A 25609-nucleotide genomic window follows, 5' to 3' on the forward strand; every position below is an offset into this window, starting at 1 on the left:
AATAGTTGAGTACGGAAATATTGGCTGCCTCATGGCCTTATAATATTGTAAGTGCTGTTAGGGTGGAGTGTGCCTGTAATCCAGGTTACAAGAAGTTTGAGTTTGAGAAAGTGGTAGCTCACTGGTTGAGACCCTGAAGGGGGAGGGGTTCAAGCCCCAGTGTTGCCAAGCTGGCACGTTTGGGCCCTTGAACAAGGCCCCTAACCCTTTTTGCTCCAGGGGCACTGTATCATGCATCTGTCCTGTGCTCTGATCCCAGTTTTCCAATTAGCTGGTATATGTCAAGAAAGAATTTCACTTTGTAATATATACGCATTGTTAGGCATTGCTTTGTGAAGTGCAATTACTTGATATACATTTATTAATCTTTACAATGGCATAAACAATTATGGGCACCCTTCAAATAAGCAAAAAGATTTTTTTAATAGTGTTTTTATTGTCTAGTGGTTAGGATGCGGCGCTCTCACTGCTGCGGCCCGGGTTCGATCCCCGGTCAGGGAACCAACCCCAGCCATTAGGGTTGCACAAGCCTTAGTGCAGGTCCCAAGCCCGGATAAATGGGGAGGGTTGCATTAGGATCCAGCGTATAGGCGTACTAGGGCATGCAGCGTAAAAACGTGACAAATCAAACATGCGGATGGTCCGCTGTAGCGACCCCTAATGGGAGAAGCCGAAAGAAAGTTTAGTTTAGTGTTTCAATATTTAATCGGCAGCTCAAAAAAAAAAAAAAAAAAAAAAAAAAATAAATATATATATATATATATATATATATATATATATATATATATATATATATATATATATATATATATATATATATATATATATATATATATATATATATATATATATATATATATATATATATTTGTCTGTGCATATAAAATAGTGATGTAGATGAATCTTTATACAGTACGCAGAAAGGCAACACATGGGACACCCAAGCGCGCGCGCAGCATCCCAAGCACGACACAACACTTGCATGCAAATCGCAGCGTGAGCGCGTGCAGGGTTGCGGGCGGCGCTGTGGAGGAGTGCACGTGCAGCATCTTTGCTGCTCTCCATTAATCCAGTGAAAGAGAAGGACAAGCATGCATTCTTACAATGATTATCTGAGACGATTAAATGATTGACTGCGGCAAAGGGAGTCTGTTGCACAGACTGTTTTTGCTCTTCTCGCGCGATCTGGGTGTATCGGAGTAAGCACGAGTTTGGGTTGTATCCATTCGTCGTTGTCAGCATCACGAAGTCGTGCTGCATAGTAAGTTCACAGTGAGTTCAGGCAAAACTAACTTTTTTTTCCCTTGACCTCATTAGATCAATGCTGACCCACTTCATTGCATTTTTCAGGGATCTCAAAACTGTTTTTCCAATAATTAACGCTATAAATCGTATTGCATTTCAGTATTGCAAACTGCATATCAGTAATAGAAACAATTCAGCGATGTCTGCATTCAATATTGGCATTGATATTAAATGCATTTAAGTAATGACTGAATTGAATTTAAATATAAAGTGAAATGTTTCATTTTAATGCATCTGAAAAAGTTGCACATTTTTTATGCATTTTAGGTTTGATCAATAATGTCTAAAAGGTAAAATATTAACTACATAAAGACAGAAATCACTTACTAGCTTGATTTATTGCAGGATTTCCAATGAAACATGTTTATGCCAAGTAATAAACAATGACATAGAAACATATTTGCATGAGTATCTAAATGGTGCATGAGTAGACCAGTGTTTTGTGCAGTGCTGTATTTATTGCAGTCGTTGTGCATGTTAGAAATTGAATGGAGAACTGGAATATACTGCTGTGTGCTGAGTACAGAAATTACATGCCAGTGATAGACTTTTGGTGGAACAGGACATGTCCAATTGCCCTTCCTTATGTATGTATTAAATCTTATTTAGGTTAAATCTCAAGGGCTCAGTCATTGAGAGTGTTATATAATTAAAATATTTACCTCTTTATGTCTTTTTTTATTTTGTGTCAGTACAAAAGCAGCTTGGGGAGCAACCCCATGTGCCCTTGATGAAGGTTCTGGCATTGTATCATGACTGCAGTAATGCCCCATTGCTTTAAAAAGCTTCCATTAGAGAAATGACAATCTGTCTGGCCAAGTGACCAAGACTTTTTGAACTTGATCTGAGTTCAGTTTAGTGTGACTTTCGCTTTTTGATGAGCATGTGCACTGCAGATAGATGGAGAGGCATTTGCTGCACTTGGTTGCAATTAGGGGTCATGATGGTGTGGCGAGGTAGAGATATGGAGCGAGACATGAGGAGTCTCTGGCAGTATTTAGGCTTCAGTCTTACCACAGCATTCAGGCATGCTAGCAACATTCTCATGTGGTGTCTATCATCAGTCGAAAACCCAGCAAAGTCACATACATTTATTCTATGATCACAGCAACAACAGGTTGTGACATATCGTTTCCTACTTTGTGATATTGGGCAGAAAACAAGAGTACAATAGAATGTTTGTGAAAAAATAAGCACTTATTAATAAACTATAAAAAATATTTGTTTTATAATACCGTCCTCACTGATACTTTAAGCTTTGATCAGATAATGATCTTTTTCATTTACTTGGTCAGGGTCAAGGTGGATCAAGAGCCGATCCTAGGACACTGCACAAGTATGGGGTGCCAGACTATTGCAGGTTACCATGTGCATATAAATGTGTACATTTACTCAAAGCTAAAGGTTTATTTTTAGCTGCCAAACTTCCCTCTGGCATATTTTTGGGAGGTGGAGGGACACTGGAGAACCTGGAAGAAACATATACAGACAGTATGCAGACACTAAAACTCCACAAAGACAGAAAATCAGAGTCAAAACCAGTGACCCTGTTCAATTAATTCTAGTAATTGTTAATTGACTAAAAGACAGAAGCAGCAATTGGCTGATTGGATTGCTTACTCATTTTGCTGAAAATTGTTCAGAATTTAATTTGAGATATTGATGCTGTTGGCATAAGATAATAATCAATACTAGATGAACTGATTGTTCTGTGTTTGTATGCATGTGCATGTTTGTATTCCTTTGAACACAGGCAGTGGCAAATCATTTTTAGAGGTCATGCTGTATTGTGTGCTAGCAGAGTGCATGCTGAATGAACAGACAAATAATATCTGTATAATGCATATTGCCCAGAGTCAAGACTCATCTAGAAATCAAGGCTGAAGCAGATAGTGCTCATTGCGTACAGCTTATGAGCTTGGATAACCATTTCTGTGGTCACAAGTTCTTCCAATACCTTTGGAATATTTTTTTCCACTTTCCAAAACATGCTGGTAGTTAGATTAGCTACTAGAAATTCTTACTAGGTGTGGAAGAGTGCATAAAAGTGGTATAAGAATGGCCTGTGATAGAATGGCATCCCATCCAGAGTGTACTCTAATACCATGTCTACCTGTAGAGTTCCTTTAAATGTTATGTTGTAATGTTGTCCATTTTTTAATGAACTTGTACACAAATGTAATTGTTTGATATTTCCATTCATCTGACCTAGTTCAAAATGGTTTATTTTCTTTTACTGCTATTGAATTTATAATATGATATTTATAATATAAGCCTTTTAATGTCATCAAAGTTGATTTTTTATATAGATTTAAGGTAGCAATAGATGATATTTTACAAAATATGGACTAGTTATTTATTTATACTCATTTAGCTAATTCACACTTTTAAATGTATCATTTGAACCTCTATAATATATGCTTATTTTAAACATACCTGTTATTTGAAGTATTGTCTTAAAAGCAGAGTACTGACACTTGCATGACTTGTGTTCGCATGACAAGACACAATAATCTCATGCTTAACATCCCCTGAATATTATGCATGTAACATGCTCTAAATTCTCTGCCATGCACCCTTTTGAACCCTGGGCCTCTTGCCAGTGTTTACTGTAACCTGGACAGCTGCAGTAGTAGAAGAATCTGGCAGGGTGTTTGTGAGGATGAGTCAACAGCTGCCAGAGAATGTGTGATTCAGGCCTGGGCTGTTTGCCCCAGCACAGGCCTAGCAGGCACATTTTAAAGGAGCAAAAGCACTCCTCTAGCACTTTATTACCCATAGTTAACAAGTCAAACCTTTTTATCTGTGTAATCAATAAGAAGAAAAAGTATGGAATAGCGACATTCAGTATGAAATTGCATCAGTATTAATGTAGGCCACTACTGATCTACTTTATGGGTGAGATAACCTTGTCACAGGCCTAGATGCTTGTTTTTATATACTTTTAACTATCTAATTTTTAACTAAAAACCATTAGTGCTTTTAATGACCTTTACTACAGAGATACAGTGAGCTGTTATCTTTCTCATAGCAGAAGAATCACAGAGGGAGAGGAGAGAAGAGAGAGACTCGTGCCTGTCTCCTCTGCAGCTCCCAAAAGTCGACGCATAGGTCAAGTATCTTTTAAGCTGGTGTGGGAGTGATTTAAGTGGGAGAATGTATTCACCTGTTACCAGCAATGCTCAGAATAAAAGTTTTTCATAAAAGTAACTCTTCACTGTCTGTTTATATTCTACACTGTATCCATAATACCTTTAAGCATTTGCAGTCACGCCTTAGTGTGCAGATAACGAGTTAGGGTTGAAAAAAATTTACAGTAACAGCACATCCTAAAATCGTGTCAGACATTTTATTCATTAAAAATTATGTCCAGTATATCAGAATGTCTATGAATGTCAGTTTATCTTATCATTTATGTTTTGAGTTGCATTGTAGGATCAAGAAATGCAGCTTGATATATTACCCTTCAAACTGAAAACTGTGCACTGCCATTAAAAAGGTTGCAGCTTTATCTTTAACTGGCTCTGGTATTGCAGTAATGCAATAATTTACAGAAAACAGAAATAATACTAATACTAATACTAATACTAATACTAATAATACTATATCAGTGATTACACTTCAAAAAAGCAGTTTATTAGACCATTCACCATACAATACCATGTGTAACTTAGTGTAACAAGAGATCTGGTACTTTTGTCCAAGCAGTGATATTACAGAAAATAAAATCAGAATCAAGCCTTCAAAGAGCTGTAGATTAACACATAATAGACTCTTCCATACATTATGAGACAGGGCAGTGTTGTGAGGCATGTCATTTCTTGAAAACATAAACAACAATGCCAGGGGTATAAAAAAAAGAAACTAGAGTTATGGCAGTGTCACTGTGGCTACTCACTCTGTACCAGAAATAAGATCTGAACTTGAACTTGAACTTAAAATTTTGCACATGCTTGATAAAAACTCCACTGCCATCTTTCCTAAACATTTCCACGCTTCTATTGGTATGCCACCTGGTCCTACCAACTTTCCATTCTTCATCCTCTACGCTACTGCACTGTCCCCTGCCAACACCTTACAGTCTCCAATCTCTTTCTGGTTGCATCTCCTGGATAAAATCTAGTCCACCTGTGTGCTCCACCTGTCTCCTCCACTCGTATACATCACCCTATGCTCCTTCTTATATATATATATATATATATATATATATATATATATATATATATATATATATATATATATATATATATATAATATATAAGAAATGCTGAATGTGGCTTTTAAGGGAATTAATGCACAAACATGTATATCAGCTAAGAGTCATCATCTGTTCTTTGCAGCAGTTAGACAGGAGACAATAAAGCAAATGCTGTAGACTATTACCGTAATTTCTGGACTATTAAGTGCACCCAAATATAAGCCGCACCCACTGAATTTTACAAAGATTTTTATTTTGAACATAAATAAGCCGCACCTGTCTATAAGCCTGTCTACACTGAAACTAATGAACTTTACACAGGCTTTAACGAAAGACAGTGTCTGTTACATGGCTTGTATCTAAACAGTAGCCTACCAAGAAAGTCATAGTTCACTGTCTTCCTCCTTCCTTTCACAACAGTTTCTCTCGGGAGATTTTCTTATGGCATCGTTGTGCGTTTAAAAATCACCATCAAGATTTTCTCCCGATGCCGTGCAGCTCAGAACACAGGTGAAGTGCGTTTTTTCATGCCCGGTTGTTTTCAGCGTGACGAATGATTCGCATTTCCTGTTGACAGTCCGAGTGAGCGGCAGGTCAAACGTCAGAGGAACCGCATCCATATTTATGATGTGGTGACTTAACTGAAATCAACTAAGGTATACTAAAGATAATGTGGTGATAAAAATGAATAAGATGTTCTTTATAAGTGTAAGTTTGTCCCTGATAAACGAGCCAGTGGCGACTGTGGCAAGGAAAAACTCCCCGAGATGGCATAATGGGAAACCTTGAGAGGAACCAGACCCAAGAGGGAACCCATCCTCATCTGGGTGGCACCGAATGTCCATTCATTACAGATAAACGATGTTGTGGGTTGCAGTGATGGTGATCAGAAGCAAACTGTAGTCCTGAGTCAATGTAGCAGACTGTTAACTACAGTCCAAATCCATCCTCAAGCTCCTGTTCTTACAAATAGTTACAAATAGCAGGGGGGGTTAAGAGCCCCAAAGTTGCATGTTGGTGGTGCTAGGATCTGAGCTTACAGTCTAAATTTACAGTTAAACAGAAGTCCAAATGTTAAGCACTGAGCTACCACCTACATGCAAAGTCACTTGGTCATGCTGCAAAATGTTACATCAGAATATAAACACTAACTAAATAGAGGATGATTTGTCTAACAGATTTATGTAAGCAAGTCACATAAAATATTTGTAACTTATATACTTTATGTACTTTGGCTTTTATGAATGAGTATATAAAACCCACAATGCTGAACCTAGTTCAGAAAAAATCACATGCAGCATGTGGGCTTTGTGAAGTGGGTTTGCAGACATGTAAAAATATCTTGTTATGTCTGATTTTGTAAAGCTATGTTGAATCACTTGACTAGAGCAAACTATTAAACCTGGCAATGCGTTGACTCAGGTGTGTTAAGGGTTGGGAAATCCCCCAAATTAGATGTTCAACTGATGCAGACATGTCCACCCATGGCCTAATGTGTTTTTTTCACAAAATACGTTTTTTCAGTAGTTAAATATAAATGTCATTTGAGGGCAAATTAACTTGTTTTTAGGTTTATACAAGGTTGAGTAAACTACTTATTTCTTTGTCTGCAGTACAAACATTAAAAGTAGAGGTAAATAAGAGTTACATTTTCTTTCTTGCTTATATGTTTTCTTTTTAAAGCTTTAAATATCATTTTAACTAGATTTATGGAAAATAATGTTAAAGAAAAAAATTTAGGCTAAAGGGAGATATACCATATTTAAAATGTCTTACAATTCACATGAAACTGTTTGAACAGTGTAGCAGACAGTGTTAGTTTATACTGAGATGTTTTTTAAGATATGCTTGTCTGGGACAGGATGGAGAAATTCAAAAGTTCTTAACTATATATTAAATATTAACATAATTAGAAACGAGTTGTACAAATATCAAAAAGTAATACCAAAAGAAATAACACTGTGAATGTGATATGTGATACAATAATTAATAACATAAACCAAAAGGAATGACAAAAGAAATAACTAATATTAAAGTGATGTGCTAATGTAATATGTGCTACAAAAAACACCATACAATGCATTCTTTCCTTGGCCTGTGCATGCAAAGGGTTAAGTAATTACCTGATGAGTTAAAGCAGGTGTTTTCACCATTATAATGTCTATAAATTATTTGTGCATATGATGGATTATGAAATTGGCTCTGTAGCTGGCAAGAACCTTGGAACATTTCTGGCTGACAAGGTTAAACTGTCCACTCCCCCTCCCCGAAACACACACATACAGTTATCTAATAACCATAATGGCCACCTTGCACATCCTGTTATAAGTTATAAGACATACTGCAGTTTTGTCTTATTTTTAATGCAGCGTGTCCTCTGATTTTTTGGTGTTGGAACGCTTGTGTTAAAAGTGATCAGTGGATGAGGATGGTTGGAAAATGAAAGCTTTATATATTTGGCCTACAAACTAACTGTTCCAAACATAATATGTCTTATGTAAAAGAACCATCGATTGATGTGACAGATGATTTCCTGGAGTGTGTACGAGAAACAACAGAAATGCAAACCTGTCAGAATTTACCTATTAGACAGACAAAGGTAAGTTTGTAAAGTGATTAGTGTCAAGCACCATTTGTCTGACATTTAAATGCTGTCAGCAGTAGCCCATGCACATACCTGCATACACAGATACTGTAATACACACTCGTACAGTATCACCACAGAATTTTAGGCCACTTTGCAAAATCATGTGTTCTTTTGGATGAGCGTGTTTTTGAAATAACATCAACATTATCATGGTCTCTGTGTGGCTTTTAGGAATCCTTTTATGGCCACCCTGACTGAGTATTCAGGCATGTTTAACCTTGGCCTTGTTTTCTTTTATTTCATGTGAAGTAAAAGCATAGTTCATATAGTTTATCCAGTCTGGGTATAAACCCAACCTTTGTAGTTTAATCTTTAAAATAAAATTAGCTGAACCTTTATATTACCTCACATATTGGATTTTGACTGTACAGCTAAAAGTCCTACATATTACAAATATGTAAGGCCTTTCTTGAAAAAGATGTTAGAGTATCTGGATGGAAGAATGGATAACATGGTGAACTGTGTTCATGGACATTGATAGCTGGAGGTGTTTCTGAGTCCATGCAGTGATTTTCATTACAGAATCTTGCCCATTTTAAATGCAGTGCCACCTGAGGGCTCGAAGATCAAAAGCATCCAATATAGATTTTCACCCTTGTCCTTGCACACAGAGATTTCTTTATCTTTATGTCCAAATACCACATTTGATTATTATGTACTGTAGATGGTGTGATATTCAAAGTCTTCACAACTTTATGTTGAGGACCATTATTCTAAAATTGTTTCATAATTTGAAGAAGCAAAAAAGATGTACCCTATTCTTCCTTAAAACTGTTTATTTTCTCAGTTTAAATAATTAATATGTTATGTTTTGGCGTGGTTGTTGTGTGGATGACTGCCCCAGTAGGAAGATAACTTACAAAAAAGCATTCCAACAAAGCATTTTAAAAGTCTCTTCTGTCTATACTGCAGTTAAAGCGCACTGCTGTTTCTGCATTTACTTGTCGGTGTGCCCTTAGTTTGTGCAAAGTAATTCTGTACATTTTTAAGGCAATATATTAACTACTACATTTTTACAACCATTTCTTAGACTCCAAGCTGGAAACAGTGTGAAGAGGAAGGGTGTGTGTGGTGGAGAATCCACAATGAAGCACCTGCCCATCTCTAAATGGCTTAGGCAGCTTGGATTACCACAGTACTGCTCACTGTTTGATGAGGAATATGATGGAGTAGAGGTGAGATGCTCAAATCTACATGTTCAAATGTATACACATTCTGTGCAAACTTTATGAAAACTATGCTGTGGTGGACTACAAATTCCAACACAGCCACATCAGAGTTGGGCCATTTTGCACTTGGGTGTTCTTTTGATATTAAAACCTTGAATCTGTATATATGTATATACAGTACAGACCAAAAGTTTGGACACACCTTCTCATTCAAAGAGTTTTCTTTATTTTCTTGACTATGAAAATTGTAGAGTCACACTGAAGGCATCAAAACTATGAATTAAAACATGTGGAATTATATACATAACAAAAAAGTGTGAAACAACTGAAAATATGTCATATTGTAGGTTCTTCAAAGTAGCCACCTTTTGCTTAGATTACTGCTTTGCACATTCTCTTGATGCCTACTTTGAAGAACCTACAATATGACATATTTTCAGTTCACTTTTTTGTTATGTATATAATTCCACATGTGTTAATTCATAGTTTTGATGCCCTCAGTGTGACTCTACAATTTTCATAGTCATGAAAATAAAGAAAACTCTTTGAATGAGCAGGTGTGTCCAAACTTTTGGTCTGTACTGTATATATAATATATATAAACTTTTGGTCTGTACTGTATATATGTGGATATATGGTAATTCTACGTATCTTATCAATATGGCCAGCTTTGATATTTTTCATCTTTTATGTGACAAGGAAACAAGCTAAATTCAAGCTGAAAACTTATAAAACAATTGGAATCCAACAACGCCATGATTGTATGTGTGCACACCCTTCTTCAATATTACTTGCTGTGTTCAGAGTTAACTGTGGCCATTATACATACAGAATATAAGAATACTAAAGGTATTGTGTTAATCATGGAGCACTGCAAAGAGTTTGGAGAAAATGTGGCACCACAGGAAAATTAGCCTAGCTCAGGACAACCCTCCAAAGTCGATATCAGGACAAGGAGAAAACTTATCAGCAGGGCTACAAAGAGGCCTACAACAACAATCTCTCGTAACAAGAAGGAAGCAATTTCTCATAAAAAAAGGAACATTCGAAGCTGTCCAAATTTTACAAAATATATTTTTACGGTCTGGAGAAACAAAGGCTGCATATTTAAGGCCCCATTCACACCTGGTATTAACACCTGTCCCACAACAGGATGGCCAAGACACATAGCTGTTTACACCTGGCATTAGAATGTGTTTCCTGTGGCCACTTGCTTTCGGAATTCAAACATTTTTTTGCGAAATAAAGGGTGTCATACATGTTATTACACTATCATAGTATTAAATCAGCCTTCCACTGCACATATTTGTTGGCAGAAACATCCCACAAAATCCAGAATCAGTGTTAAAATGTCAATTCCTATGGTCTCTGCATCATTCACCAGGTTCCTTTTTTATTTACCACATTGTATGTTTTTTATTATATTCACTAGCAATGATTAGTTAGTTTATATTGTCTGGAATGCATCAAGATGATGCAGTAAGACCATAATCACCACAGACCACCTCCATATGTGGTCTGAGTGATTGGATTAAAGTGTGTCTTCAAGTACATTTCAAATTTAGCACTGACCCCTTATAATCTGATCACCCAAGATGCATGGGGCCTAAAATATTTTGTTTTAAAATGAATAAATTGTTTTAAGTGAATAGATAATGCAGCTACTTATCTAAAGAATACTATTCCTACATAGCAGCATAGTGATGGAAGCGTCATGCTTTGGAGATGCCTCTCTTCATCTGAAACAGGGCGTATAGTTTATAGTAGTGAGATTAGGATCGGCTAAGGTATTGGTACAAAACCTGCTTGCAGAATGCTGAAGAACTTCTCATCCAAGACATGGTTTCAGGCAAAGAAAGATCAAAGTTTTAGAATAACCCTGAGCCCAGAGAAAACCTGCAGAATGGCCTAAGGAGTGCTATGCAGATGGGGTTGCTTGGCACTGTGAAGGAGTAAAATTTTTTTCAAGGAATAGTAGGATAAGAATTTCAGGTATGCAAAGCAGATAAACGTCTCTCTACTAATGCTACCAGTCTCTTTACCAAATAATTGCTGTAATGCAAAGTGCACTATTAGAAAGTATTACAGGGTAGTAGACACTTATACAATCAGGGTATTTTAGGTTTTTCCTAATATTTTTTTTAAACACAGTAAATTAAATATTTCTGACATTATTGTATCACGATTTATGACTTTTGTCATGAAAATATATAATGGTCTGTAGCAGTGGGATTTTTATATGTTTTGTGTAGATTAGGGCTGTAGCTATCAGTTATTTTAGTATTCCAATAATTAAGCGAGCAATCAGATAAGAAGTACTTATTCTTTATTCAAGAGTAATACTAAATATACAAGAGAAAATAAAACTAAATTGTAAATTGTTTCCTTTTTAGAAAAAGTAACATTTGATTAAAAACTAAACCCATTAAGTGCATTTAATTGCCAAACTACTTTAAAATGCAAATACTGATATATAAATAAAAAATACAAACATAAATTTCATATTATTAAAAAAAAAAATTTAAATAAAAAAAAGTAAACACATGTATGGTGTTTTATTTATGTTTTAGTTTGAAATTAACCAAAACTTTGGAAACTTTTTGTCATTTTCTTTGGCCTGAATCCAATAGAAGCCCATTTCTGCCACACAAAAAGAAGTTAACATAATTACATAACATTTCTTTATTTTTTATTATGCAGTGTCTTCTGTGTTACCTGTCCAGAGCGCCTTCAAAGTTAAGTGGGTGGTGCGTCAGTAATAATGGTCCGCGGAGAAACACAATGCTCAGTATGTAGTTAAATGGACTAAACGAAGAATCAAGTAAAACTGTTTTGTATTTGAATTAATCGAGTTACTCGGGAATTGTTTCAGCCTTAGTGTGGATACTTCTTTTGTGCACCCATGTCTTTTGTTTAACCATGTTTAACCATGTTTAAGGATAATATGTGGGATTAAGTTGGAATGGTGCTATGCAGAGATCATAAAGACTAGCACTGGGTTTCACACAAACTATATAGCTGAAAGGTCTTATCTCTCCATCCAGCTCTCACGCATACATGTACACACATACGCAAGAAAATGAATATTATCTTTACAAGGGTTTGCTATTTACTACCAGACCCCGCAGAGGTCTGCGGAGATTTGTATGCTATCTCTGAAGAGCTTAGAACTGTCTTACCCCAGTATGAGTGAAATCTGGCAGCAATTCTTTGTTTAACGTCATTAAGTCCATCAGCAACCAACACTTAAGACTGACAGACATGTTTTGCCTGCCATTTTGCCTGTCTGCTTAATCTTTATTCATCTTCTCATAGCCCTGAGCTTAACCTGCAAAGCGAACTCTCACTCAGTGTTGGAATGCGCTATTGTGATGACAGAAGCATCCAGAGATCGTAAACAGTAGCAAGCAGGAGAATTGGCAAACCTCATCTCACGTACACAAACACCTGCCTACACATAAGCCCTCACACAAACATGCTTTACTGCTCTTTTTTGGCATTTGCTGTGTTAGGAGCTCATTCCACCCAGCCATTATTAAGACAAAAGCATGTATTCAGGTTCAATGCGTTTGTTTGTTTTGGCAGTGTCAGGGCTGTAAGTAGGAGGAGAGGTTCATGCTTAGGCCCAACAAGGAGATTTATGGTGAACGGATAATTGCTGTTACACTGATGGTTTTCATAATTATTACATGTCAGGATATTTTAACACGTGCAGAGGAAACATATGTCCATAAGAGGATAAATATTGGACCTGTTTCAGAGAGGGTGTCACTGTGAGTTTATTTTTACACAAATTATTTTGTACCAAAACAGTGGATAGATTTCATATGCAATTTCTATGCACAATTGTTGAAAAATTAAAAATAAACATCCCCTTATAATTATAATTAATGATAAATTAACTGTAATTTATTCCATTTTTAAACAGTTCAGATGTAGTTAATTCTGTTTAAATTCTCTTTAAAACCCAACTCATCTACCTCTGCCATGTAGAAGCCTTAAGAAGTCATGATAATCAATGCTTTGAGTGAAACACATTCACACTTGATACTTTCACACATGAGTGAACCCCAGAACACAGAGTTGTTTGAAATATATCCAGTGACAGCTGTTTGTGATATTAGATGGCAAGGGTAAAATCAAATATTTAGAATAGCATAAGCAGAAAACAGAACATTTGTAATTGTTTAACTCAAAACAAAAAAACATAAAATTCACTGTTATGTCCTTTTGTGTAATTTGTACTTTCATTAGAAAATGTGTACATATTTAAACTGTGCTTCTCATGCATGCAAAGGCAATTTGGAAAAAAAAAAGATGAACAAGTAAATAATACACCTTATTCGTGTTTATTACACCTATCTATGTGTGTTACATACACTTTATGGACAAAAGTATTAGGACACCCTACTTTTCCAGCCATATTGGGTTCTGTTTTTACAGAGTTCAAGGCACACTATTGTTTAGGATGAATTTGGATGTGGTCGCATTAAGATTTTTGTTAAACTAGGAGGCCTTAAGCGGTTGCAGCATGACAATATCTTCACTAACATCCTTGTAGCTGAATGAGCACAAATCTTCACAACCACACTCCAGAATCTATTGGAACATCTTCCCAGAAGAATACAAGTGATTATAACTGCAAATAGTATGATTGGATGTCCAAAATGTACATGCGAATCTTATGGTCAGGTGCCCACACACTTTCGACCATATTGTGTAGTTGTGCCTTCCTAATCATTGCATTTACCACTGAAAGAGAGCTCAAATCCATGGGAGGTTTTATTATGGAATCAACTAACATGAATATCATTGATAATCTCCCTAAATTTGCACTCTGTCTGTATGTGTATTTTCTTAGGAGCAAAGCAGTGGGCTTTACTCTGCTAGCAAATTTATATATTCAATTCTTGCCTGGACTGTACCCATGTAAAAAATTACAATTCAAGTTCTCAAAGATTGTAAATTTGTATTGTTGAGCCTGATTAATTGCAAAACCATTAAGATTGTGTGATGTGCAAACTAAGTAGAAAAAATATAGTTTTTATTTTATTAAATAATTAGTTATTGTACTTATTTTGATTTTGGAAATCATATAGAAAGTGTCCATACTGCATATTCATTAAGACAAATGGAAAATGGTCATCACATTTCACATTTAGTCGGAATTTACTCTTATAATTCCCTCCATTTGGGAAGCTGTTCCACTGTCCACTTTCCAGTGGACATTTGTGCTTCTTAACCACAAAGGTGTTAGTAAAATTAGTAAAGTGTGTGAAATCAGAGCTCTATAGTAGGCCACACAAAAACTTCCTCTCCAAACCATGTAAACCATGGTGCTCTCTTTGTTCACAGGGTCATTGCTTTGCTGGAAGAGGTTTGGGTTTCCAAAATCAAGTAAACACAAAATTGTATTATATTGCATCCAAAGGCATCCTACACAGTTGTGACCACACTTGGCAGAAAAGCCAAGTCCAAAAAAATAAATGTCACCGCCTGGATTTAACTAAGCAAATAAGTAAGAGCCTCCTATTGGATAATTACTGCATGGGTGATTATGTTTTAGCTGGCAAGTTATTTAACCCTAACTGATGCAGTGTGTAGCTTCTTATTTCTTAAACAACCATGTTGGAAGACACATCCTGTGGTCATGGAAAAGATGTTAATCTGTTTTAGAAGGGTCAAATTATTGGCATGCATCAAGCAAAGAAAACATCTAAGGAGATTGCGGAAACTACTAAAATTGGGTTAAGAACTGTCCAACACAAAAGTAACAACTAGAAGGAGATTGGGGAACCATCGCATTTAAAATTTAGCATTTAAATCAAATTGTAAAAAACAACAGTAGAACTCACGGCTATGTTTAATAGTAAAAGTAAGAGCATTTCCAAATGCACAATGCAAAGGGAACTCAAGGAATTGGGATTAAACAGCTGTGAAGATTTAAGAAAACAACTTATCAGTAAGGCTAATCTGAAAAAAGGCTTCAATTTGCTAGGGTGCATAAAGATTAGACTCTGGAGCAATGGAAGAAGGTCATGTGGTCTGATGAGTCCAGATTTACAATGTTCCAGAGTAATGGGCACATCAGGGTAAGAAGAGAGGCGGATGAACTGATGCACACATCATGCCTAGTGGCTACCGTACAAGCCTGTGGGGGCAGTGCTATGATCTGGGGTTGCTGCAGTTGGTCAGGTCTGGGTTCAGCAACGTTATGTTTAAAGAATGAGGTCAACTGACTACCTGAATATACTAAATGACCAGGTTATTCATCTATGGATTTCAGGGAGCATGAGACATCATTTTCACACATGGATTGGCCACCACAGAGTACAGACCTTAACCCCATTGAGGATCTTTGGGATGTGCCGGAGAAGACTTTGCACAGCAGTCTGACTCTCCCATCATCAATACATCTTGGTGAAAACTCGACAGGACAGGAATAAATGTTGTGATATTGCAGAAGCTTTTCCAAATGACAAATTATATATATAAGGATTATATTAGGGGTGCACCGAATATTCAGCCACCGAAAATCTTCGGCCGAAAATGGCCCAAAAGTGCATTTTCGGTTTTCGGCTGAAAGACTTTGAGCACAGAAAAAACATGGCCGAAACAGTTTGTTGTGATGACGCAAACCGAAACCGCGGCCTACACGTGCATGTCTAAAGCAACATGTCTGCGGTGTGGACGTATTTCAGTATATCTGAGAAAGACTTACGGATAGCGATTTGCAAAACATGTAATGCCGAAATTTCAAGATGGGGTGCGTCTGCAAAGACTTTCTCCATGTCGGGTTTTATTTATCACCTGAAATACAAACATCCCGATCGCTATGCTGAATATGAGAGAACGCGGCACAGAAAAGCAAAACCTCTACGAGCATGCGCACTCCGTCTGTGGCGGACGTTTTTGAAAAGGCAGGAAGTTTCCCAGTGATAGTGTTGTATTGTATCTTTAAGCAGTTTCACTTGTTCTGAATGCACTTTGTTTTTAGGAAAGAACATATTTAATTTTACAACCTTTCAGCAGGCCAGAGGGCCTGTACATTATTATTTAATGTACACATGAGTGCATTTAAGTTAAACATTTAAGTTAGAATTTTTATTGATTTTATCTTGTGCATTGTTGCAATGTGCTATAAATAGATATTTTCATAATTTGTAATTGATTTATTATTTGAAACTTTAATATTAATTAATGCAATTAAAATGCTTTGATTTTAGTAAGTTTAGTACACAGTCATAGCCATAAATGCAATGGTAATAATAATTGGCATAATTTCTTTCGGTGTTTCGGTTTTTGGCCTTGCTTTCCTCTTTTTCATTTCAGTGCATCCCTAGATTATATATAAAAGGGCAAAAAATAAGGATATATTTTTTTTACTTTTTTATTCTTTGTTTGTTTAACCCCAGGCAGTATTTAAAGATGGCTCACTCAGCACTTTTGGTTCCTCTGTGTCTGAGTCAGAGGGCTACTCTTAGCAAGAGCAGTAATGTCTGTCAGCTGCTGTCTGTGCTGCCTTTAGTCACTTACTCCAGTCAATACAACCCGTATTTTACCTATACTTATCATGTTGGACAAATACCACTGTTTTGTTTATGAAAGTCATGTCCGTCTTTCAGGAAACACTGAAATGAGACATAGACTCTTCTTTTCATTTGTCAAACTGAGTAGCAGTTGGCTTGTGCACAATGCCCTTGTGAAATATAAAAATTGTCACCTTACTATTTTACCGTAAACTTTCACTGCCTTCACCTCCTCACCACAGCATTTCCACAAACACAGAAAACAAATAAAAATAAAAAATCACATATTGTAAATTTGATGCTGCTTTTTTAAGGTTTAGATAAACGTATGATTTATGGACTTCTTATCACTTCTGTAATGAATCTCCAGCACCACATGGCAGACCCTGCAAGACGTAAAGAGCTAATGCCCATTACTGCTCCATTACTGCAGCAAGCAGACAGGCAGAGAAAAAAAAAAGCAGATGCTATTTTTGCCTGGATATAAATAAGAATGTGTACTGCTTGCGCTAACAATCTTGCCTACTGGCTTTAAAAATAGAGTATAGTAGCAGTATTCTACTAGCACATTTTGCTACTAGGTATAATTACCAAATGTAATGTATTCGTTAACTTGTTAGTTATTTTTGCTCAATCTCAATGTCAGTTACATCATGCTGAGAGGTAGCATTAGTTACAACAAATAAATTAACTAGTAGGCTTGTGCTGCCAAAATATACTGTAACACTGTAAATATAACAAGTATTTTATGTTAAACAGCACAGTAAGCCAAGAACTGAAAAAAAGACTTCTGGTAATATGATAGAGTATGAAATTGTATGGCAAAGCTACCTTAACTTATCTATTTCTAGTGAAAATAACTGTATAGTGTGAGCAGTTTAACCAGGCTCAGCAAGTGCAGCATCTACTGGATTGTTAAGAGAAAAGGGAGAAGCCCATGTAAGATTAATGACATTGGGAAACACATTCCACCAGTTTTCTGATAGCAAAGTGAAAGTGATAACTTGATGCTAATGCATTACAAATGTCCAATTTAGGTTATGGAATCTGAAAAAGATAATTGGAGTAAAGACAGATAATGACAAGGTCGTAACTTGGTCTGTTATAAATCCAGCATTAATAAATGGTGCCTTGCTGTTGCTAATTAGCTTAACAGTAACTGGGTGTTAACAAACTTTGTCCACATTCTAAAATGCTTTAAACGGTTTTCTTCATAATGAAAACCTCAACTTGCAGCAAACTCACATATACAGTACCCAGACACATGTACCTTCAGGATTGGGAAAAGAAATGTTACACTACGAACAAAAGTTTTGTTTTATATAACTTTTCTAGCTACATGTGGATCTTCCCACACTGTTACCACAAAGTTGGAGGCACACAATTGTATAGGATTTTGTTGGATGTGGATGTTTCACTGAAACTAGGAGAATCAAACCTATTTCAGCATGGCAATGTCCTTGAGCACAAAGCAAGCTTCATGTAGAAATGGTTTACATGGGTTGGAGTGAAAGATCTTGAGTGGGCTGTTATAGAGAGCTGACCTCAACCCTACTGAACATCTTTGGGATAAATTGGAACACAGAGTGCACCCCAGGCCTCTTCACCCTACATCAGTACCTGACTGACAGCCGTGACTGAATAACCACAAATCTCCACAAGCACTCTCCAATATCTAGTGAAAAGTTTTCCCACAGTAGTGGAGGCTATTGTAACAGCGCATGGGAAATAGGATATTCAATAGGCACAATTCAATCTTATGGTCAGGTGTTCACAAATGTTTATCCGTATAGTGTATTTAATTGCAAAGATTTTGTGTCAGGATTTTACTTAAGCAAAGTGTTTAAACAATATTCAATAATAGTAAAAAGAAAAAAGAAACTTTCTGGATATACACAATAATAAAAAGCAAAAAGTAAACGAAAATTTAATAATGGCATTTACATTTATAGAGCGACATAAAATTTGAGTTCATGCTATTGATGAACAGAGTATGGAGTACAGAGCATGAGGATTTATAGATAGTTTAATGGCCTATATTTTGAAAAATGTAAGGCACAAAAAAAAGTAGTTTTGTCATGGAAATGTAATTACGATTACAAATATTAACTTTTAGTATCAGTCAAGTGGAATATAAATATTGCAACCCAGCAACCCAGCTTGAATGTACATTTGTATACGGTAAGTTGAAAGGCATTAGAGAGACTTAATAATTTCATTGTCCACTGCTTTTGAAGTGTCTCTTATCAGAGTTGATTTGGACAGAAACAGTTTGAGTTGCATATTTGGATTGAGGCTGGTTTTAATCGTTGCTTGTTAAAAGTGGCTGTGATCTGGGAAGAAAGCCTATACACAAGGAACCCTTACCAGCATAGCACACTATCTGCTCCTTCTGTCTTTCTTTTTCTAACCAAACAAGCCTGAAAAAACAGAACATGATGAAAGAGGGTGAAAAAATCAGAGAATAGTTGTTGATAGTAAAGATTCAGCTGGGCTGTGATTGAACTCATAGGGCTTGTCAGATAAGATGCACAATGAGGCTAATGCAGCATAAATCTGTTTCTCCAGCCTAAGACCAACTGCTCCTACAGCTCACTGCATTTTTGCAATCACAAAGTATACAAACATAGCGTGGGAACAAGCACAAGTATTTTCACATGTAATAATATGATGTAGAAATCAACCATATTAATCAGACTTTATACTTATAAGTTAGTCCAATTCAAAATTTTATAATTTAAACAAGAGTGTGTTTTTTATTGAAAGAGTTTGGAATTACATTTCTATGAGTATAGAGTGTGAATTCCTGAGCACAGAAAATAGCTAACTCTTCTTGTTTTGTCTTGTTGGAGCATTTCATAAACAAACAACACCTTTTTCCTGCATCTCAGCAAGAATTCACTATTATTGGAACTCAAACAAAGTCAGACAGGCAGGACACAGATGTAATGACAGACTACTGGCTTAGCTCACTTATTTAGCAGTGTCAATAACAGTGATCAGGTGTAAGTGTGCATGGTGCCAGGCAGACTGCAATAACCCCTAAAACTGTCCATCTATTTCCTGTAGGACCTGTTGCACTTGACAGAATTGGACTTGTTGCAGTTGGGTGTTCACAGTCATCTCCATCGCATTCACATTCTCTCAAGCATCCAGGTTTTGCAGGAGAGAGAGATCAAAAGAGGTCAGTGTCACCATCAGGCCAACACTTTTCTCCCTGCATGCCTAGGAAGGTAAGGCTATGTGTGTTTCCACTGCAGTTACTATTAATTTTTTCACAAAATGGACAAACCTAATTAAAACGTAGATATAGTTTATTTAAAAGAGGAAACCAAGACACTAATGTACAACATTAAATAACACAAACTGGCCAATGGTTGTGAACATTCAGCAGAAATTGACACATTTGTACAAACAAAGCTATTGCAAAAAACACACTGATTTAGTACTTTTTTAGAAGGCATGTTTAACATAAGGAACTGTTTTAGGAAGAGTGCCAGAACCCCCTTAATGGTAAGTGGTAGCTCAGTGCTTAAGATGTTGGACTTCTGCTTGGAAGGTGAGTAAGTCAAAATTCCAGCAAGGAATTTGAGCAAGGCCCTGAAGCCTCATCTGCTCAGTTGTATAAGTAAAATAATTTGAATTTAATAAAATATTTTATTATAAGATTATAAGACTAAGATAAACTTGTTTGGCTAAAATAGTGTCCAGCATGTGTGACGACATCCTGGTGAGAAGTACCAAGAAAATTGTCTCTTGCCTACAGTCAAGCATTGTGGTGGTAGCATCATGGTCTGGGGCTGCAAGAGTGCTGCTGGTACTGGGGAGCTGCAGTTCATTGAGGGGAAACATGGACTCCACATTTACTGTGACATTCTGAAGCAGAACATGATGCTCTGCCTTCAGAAACTGGGCCGAATGGCAGTTTTCCAACATGAAAACAACCCCAAACACACCACAAAGATGATATCTGCCTTGCTGAAGGTGAAGGTGATGGAGGTGCCAATTATGTCTCCAGACCTGAATCCTATTGAGCACCTGTGGGGCATCTTCAAGTAGAAGGTGGATAAGCAACATGTGTCTAACATCCAGCAGCTCATGTCATTATGGAGGAATGGAAGAGGATCCCAGCAACAACTTGTGCAGCTCTGGTGAATGCCCAGGAGGACTAAAGCAGTGTTAGATAACAATGTTGCTCACACAAAATATTCACACTTTGGGTACATGACATGTTTACTTACGGTGTACTCACTTTTGTTGCCAGCTATTTTGACAATAATGGCTAATGGTATGTTGAGTTATTTTTCAGAGGAGAGTAAATCTGTACTGATTTCACATTGACTACTCTAAAATATCACATTGACTAAAATATATACAAGTTTAATTTCTATAGTATTGTCACTTTAGAAGATATAGCAATTAAAATGAATAGCATTAAAATTAATTTGCATTAATGCATTAATTTTGACAGCCCTGAAATATAATATACAAACAATCAGTAATGGTTAGTATGACCATACGGTAGTAGTTCTTGTTCTGTGGAGAATCTTCTACATTAAAATAAGGTCTTAAAGAGTTTCTAGACTTTTTAAAATTCTTGCTCTATGTAGGGTTTATAAACAATGCATCAATAAAGTTAACCCTTTTCTCCAGAGAATGCCCTACTCTCTGGATTGGAGAGATTGCATACTTTTTCACTCTTATCAGTCAGAGTGGTACTAGCCAATTGTGAACATCTGTGATCTCATGTATGTAAAAAGAGGGTGGATAGGGCGTTTCTTTTTGTATTATGCTGCCCTGTGATGTGTCTTAAGCAGCAGTTTGAAAAGATGCAGTTGGTCGGCTTCACTTGTCTTGAAGGAAGCATGTGTTAGCCTTCACCCTCCCCAGCTCGTATCTATATGAGAGGGGTGAGCTGGCAGGAGGGCGGGAATTGGCAGGTTAGGGAAGGGTCATGGAAGGAAAAAAGAAATGGATGAGTTCTACTTGTAAATGCATACAACCTTTTGCATACAACTTTTGTTCTAATTTTCATTTTGGAAAAAGTTTGAGTGGAAGAGATATGAATTATTCACAGTCAGAGTACATCTATAGCTATTTAGTGCCTTATGTGGAAATGTGTACTATGTAAGAAGTCTATGAGCCACTCTGAGCACAGTCATATGACTACTGTATGTGTCACATGATATACTTCTACATGACCTTGTTTCAGTGTTTGTAGGGAAAAACAACTATTATAAACTACCTTCCTCTTTCCAGATAAGTTTCATCCACTGTCACAAGAGAAGCACATAGACACACGCACAGCCCTGCTCTTTTCCCACCCAAACAAGCTTCATCCCAAATATCACAGGCTGACTAAACAAATCCAAGAGTTATCATATCTTTGCCAGTTGGGATATGACACTGACGGCTCACTCTGTTTTTGTCATTGCTACAATCTCTATCTTCGTTTGTTTTTATTGTACAGCCTGTGACTTTTAGGATGTAGTGGTTGCATTAATTTTGCTTGAAGAGGAGAGACAGTATGTCTGTGTGGTTTGGGATAAGACATTAGGCCTTATCCTACTAACAGACACCATTTCACTTAGGGGATAAAGGAAATGTGGATGTATCAACAAGGTTTAGTTAGGAAAACTAACCAGTGGAGCACAGAGAGGATGTGTGTGTGTGTGTGTGTGTGTGTGTGTGTGTGTGTGTGTGTGCGGGTCTGCATTTTCTCTTGAAGCCAGCTCAGCTTGCTTGGAGGTCTTCATCAGAGAAAAGTGTAATTAGATATTATGCTAGGATTTCAGGACAGAGCAGCACGAAAGAGATACAAGTGTGAAATTATGCAGCATGCTCGAATTAAGATCAGACAGAAGCTGAGCTGGAATCAGTGCCCGGGGAATACACAGTAACACTACACTGATAAGTTTACTGTCAAAACAAAAAAATTGTCATGCAGGGGCTTGTTACAGTGTGTGTATGGCGCATGAACACACACACACACACACACACACACACACACACACACACACACACACAAACAAAATAGCTGTTAGGGGGCATAAAGGAGGAGCAGGCACACGTTTGTAGTGTTTAAACTCCTCTCCCCTCAACCACAAACCTCACGGTTACTGCAGCCTTAGGGCTAATGTTCTCTGTGTGTAATTAATTCTTACACACACACACACACACACACACACACACACACACACACACACACACTCTCACAGTCAGAGTGCACACACTCACAGTCAGAGTGCACAGACAGGCTCAAGCTTGTTTGCCTGCATTAAATCTCTACACTTTTGCTATAGCAGCTCTTGCTGCATTTATACATACACGTGTTATGGTTTGATTTGGATCAGAAATCTCTGATTTCAAATAGAAGCAGCACTGATTGAATCTCTCAATTTTTTTTCTTTTCATTTTTTACAATATCTTGTTTTGGTGGGGTATTGTTAATTAGTATTATTATTAAAAATATTTGGAGGCACATTTGGGAAAATGTAAAATCTAATGTAGTTTGTTTCCTTGAATTAAAACTGAATTGCCTGCTGTCACACAGCATAAATTCCAAAGTGCATACTATCATTCAAAGTACCTGATCATTCTACTCTTTAAAGTTATATGCTATGATTCACTGTTTCAACATACTAATTAGTAAACTGCTATACAAATTGAAACAATACACATAGCTTGTATTATGAAAAGAGAAGGCTTATTGTTAGTATGAGAAATGATGGAAACTTAGAATAAATTTGAAGAATTCTGGAGAAATTAGATGCTTTAAAGTGGCAAATAAAATTCTTTACTTGATTACAAAAAACATTTACTTTCATCTCTATCAGACAGCATACCAAACACACCCATGTGAGTCTGACTGCAAGCATTTGCTGGTAATTATTTCATGGGCTCATGACAAATACCTCATGACAAATCAGTATGCTTAGCTTTAAAATAGCAACAGATTACAGAAGTCTGGTTTGATAAAAGTTACTTTTGTTGAAAAGGCAAGGTTATGAATATTGAGCATCTGGTTATTTACTTTATGAATATTAATGAGTAGCAAATAGTGTCAGTGAATTGCTGAGGCAGAAAAATATGTTTTACAAGTACATATAAAAAAGCACACATTTTCATACCATTAAAATGTGTTTAGGAGACACGTAGGCCTAATATATTTTTAATACTTTAATCTGTACACTTAAAAGATACAGAACTTTGATTTTTCTTTAAAGCTTTGTTTAATTTAGTGAATTTCTTTCAGTACATAAAGATGACCACTCCTACTTTTTTTGGAAAACAGTTTTTAGCTGTATGAGAAGTCAACAGGAGGTCTGCCCAAACTAGCTTCAACACCTCTAATGGTTCATCCTAAATGCTGCTCCACCTAGCCTCACATCCTGTGAGAAATGCTAACGCTTTTCACACAAAAGTTTCTCGGGAGTTGCATAGAACAAACAGCTCCTGTAGCTTCCCAGGTGTCTTTGGATGGACAATCAGAGGTCAGCGTGGTCTCTGAGGCGGCTTCCTCCCAAAACAAATGATAATGGCACTGTTGTGGCTGTTTCTTCATTCAAGGCTAACTACTGCTAAATTTTTATATCAGCCATTGTTTTGTTTTTTCACGGTGGTTTTCAATTTTAAATTCAGTCTACAAACACCCAGAGGCATGTATAAGAAAGTACAAATTAGTTTACAGCACGGACTTGCTCTTAAATTGCAACATCTTTGTTTCAGTGTTATATGTATGAGACTGTATAGCAAATACAAAGAAATTTAAGAAACCTAAAGGTTATTTGAAAAGAGCCCAGTAAGTAATCTGGCTTGGTTTTCAATATGTGGCACATGACTATAATTGTTCCTTGCATGGACTAAATAATATATACCCTTAAAGAGACACATGATATGGCACCTACCCTGCTATTTCTTTTTACAGATTGCAGATTTGTAAGCTAAAGTGGCAATTTTTGTGCATTGCCTGTCTTATGCAGAAGAATTTCTGACCTAGACAAGTGGACTACCAGGTAAAGAAAAACATTTTAAAAGTAAAGAAATGGATGTAGTGTTTAATTTAGCAGACTAAATCAATGGTTGCTTGGCTACCAAGCTACTATACTAATGAGTGGACTATCAGATAATTGCTGTTTATACTCAGCTGCTTTAGTGTTGCATTGTATTGCATCCTACTTGTGTGTTAAATGATTGGAAAATCCCAGCACAAACCAAAATATCACTGCTGGGTCTTTGAGCAAGGCCCTTAACCTTCAATTGCTCAGTTGTAAAAATGAGATAAATGTAAGTAATTTAGTTCTCAGAATTTCATTGTGTATATCTACATGTTTAGTTTAGTTATTGATCATTTATTCATTTGTTCAATAATGTTAAACAAAGATTAGCCAAACTAAAGTGCTCTTTCAGAGGGGAGTGGTGACTCAGTGGTTAAGGCCCTGGGTTACTGATCGGGGTATGTAAGTTTGGGGTTTAAGCCCTGGTAACGCCAACTTGCCACTCTTGAGCCCTTGAGCAAGGCCCTTAACCCTCTATGCTCCAGGGGTGATGTATCATGGCTGACACTGCGCTCTGACCCCAGCCTCTGAGCAAGCTCGGATATGCAAAGAACAATTTTCCCTGTGCTGTAATGTATATGTGACAAATAACGGGTATTCATCTCTCTGTTCTCATGCTGGTTATGAGGTTAAAAGTGTTCTCTGTCACTTCATAGCATGAACATACTGCTAAAAATGGCTCTAGTGTTTTTTAATCACATTGT

General features: G+C 36.7%; 1 long non-coding RNA gene across 1 annotated transcript; it reads left to right on the forward strand.

Moving 5' to 3' along the window:
• The first annotated feature begins 1026 nt into the window (after positions 1-1026).
• LOC124400473 lies at positions 1027-20026 on the forward strand. Its single transcript, XR_006928389.1, has 3 exons — positions 1027-1261; positions 9181-9325; positions 19918-20026. It is a non-coding gene; the product is annotated as an uncharacterized LOC124400473 (long non-coding RNA).
• Positions 20027-25609: the final 5583 nt, after the last annotated feature.

Source organism: Silurus meridionalis, chromosome 17 (assembly GCF_014805685.1).
Source record: "Silurus meridionalis isolate SWU-2019-XX chromosome 17, ASM1480568v1, whole genome shotgun sequence".
In the NCBI taxonomy this organism is placed as follows: Eukaryota; Metazoa; Chordata; class Actinopteri; order Siluriformes; family Siluridae; genus Silurus; species Silurus meridionalis.